The 1,678-nt window shown below is 26.4% G+C and overlaps 1 long non-coding RNA gene across 1 annotated transcript; it reads left to right on the top strand.

The window, feature by feature from the left end:
- Nucleotides 1-479: 479 nt before the first annotated feature.
- LOC124419136 lies at nt 480-1,210 on the top strand. Its single transcript, XR_006940431.1, has 3 exons — nt 480-788; nt 864-1,022; nt 1,087-1,210. It is a non-coding gene; the product is annotated as an uncharacterized LOC124419136 (long non-coding RNA).
- Nucleotides 1,211-1,678: the final 468 nt, after the last annotated feature.

The raw sequence follows: 1,678 nt of genomic DNA, 5'->3' as shown, positions 1-1,678 counted from the left end.
AACTGATTCGTACTGTTGATATTATGCTTATGTAAAATAAATAATTATGTCTTTTTTTACATGAAAACATTAAAATTTGCATTAAAAAAATACTATAGCGTGTAATTAAATTTTTTTAAATCAAATTAAATGGTTTTTATGTTAAAAATTTCATTTTATTTTTACTACGAATAAGTAATTAAAAAGGATTATACAATTAAACATCAAAAAAAGACATGCATAGTTGCATGTAAAAAATCACTGTATAAATGTTCATGATTTTTTTGAAGATTCTCAAAAGAGAATTGGAAAAAACAGACGTCTGAAAAGTCTTCATGTAAATTGCGCCTTTGAACCTCCCGTGTAATGAATATCACGTATTAATACCCTACATTCATTGATTTTGCTGTCATTTGTATATTCATTATCAGAAAAATTTCAAAATTTTTATTTCCTGATTGAAATTAAAAAACATTCGTAAAAATATGAGTCATGGAAAGAAATTTATTTAAAAATATATAATTTTTTGGTTTTGAAAAATACTGTTTTTCTTAGAAACTAGGATTGTTGAAGAAATTTCAAGCCTGAAGGCTTATGTTGAAAGAGAAATGGCATGTCAAAGAAATGCCGTCACCCGAATTATGGAGGAAGTTTTAACTATTAAAAATGAACTTAGAAAATTTAACAAGGAGCGAGCAAGGGATTTGGAAAGTTCTTCACACTTTACAGCATTCCCGTTACACAATGTAGAACAAATAAATAATTTTGAAGAAGAAATATGTAAAGAAGAATCAATGCAAATTCAACTTGTAAGTAAATAAAAAATAAAATTCAACTTGTAAGTAAAATATGTATTTATAACAGAACCCTTTTGTAATTTACAGAAAACATTTCTTAAACGAATAGCCGGAGAGGATGTCGCATCTTTTACCAGATACTCATTAAAAAAATTATAACAGACGAATGTGCCACATATTTTACGTGGACAGGAAGTAAAGAGAAGCCTGTAATTCAGAATTATACTTTTATACGCATAATTAAAGGTATGAAGCACTCCGAACGATATAATACAATCATTATGTTAAATAATACCTTTTACTATTTCAGATACGTGCTATTCTCTTTACCCTAATACCAATGAAAAGCAGATTAAAGTAATAATGCAAAGACACTTCCTCCACGCTAAAGATAGAATGGAAAGAAAAAAAAAAAACAAAAATTATGGCTAATTAACATTCTAAGTTCTGTTACTATTTATTGTATTAATCTTATTTAATAAATTAAAATCTTAAGAATATCTAAGTTTTGCTACTATTTATTAAGTATGTTATTTGTTACTTCGTTATTGTTTTTATTGCATAATAATTTTCAACTACAATAAATCATAAATTTTCCTCAATGAGGTAAAATTACTTATATAATATGTTTTACTTCCTATAGATAATATAACGAAATCGCAAAATTATAATTAAGGGGATAATCTACCAATATTTATTATATATCTTCTAGAAGATTAATTGATAATAACATATATTTTTCATCTGGAAGATTATCTAGCAATTTCACGGTTTTAACTTCTAGAAGAATTGCTTTCGTATTGCTTAGAAGTTTCGCCTCTGACGCACAAACTCTCCCGAAGGCTGTATCTTCCGCAATACGAATATGATTGTTGCCACAATAAATTTTTTATTCTAAGCAA

This window comes from Lucilia cuprina, chromosome 3 (assembly GCF_022045245.1).
Source record: "Lucilia cuprina isolate Lc7/37 chromosome 3, ASM2204524v1, whole genome shotgun sequence".
Classification (NCBI taxonomy): Eukaryota; Metazoa; Arthropoda; class Insecta; order Diptera; family Calliphoridae; genus Lucilia; species Lucilia cuprina.
This window is presented reverse-complemented; position numbering and strand designations above follow the sequence as displayed.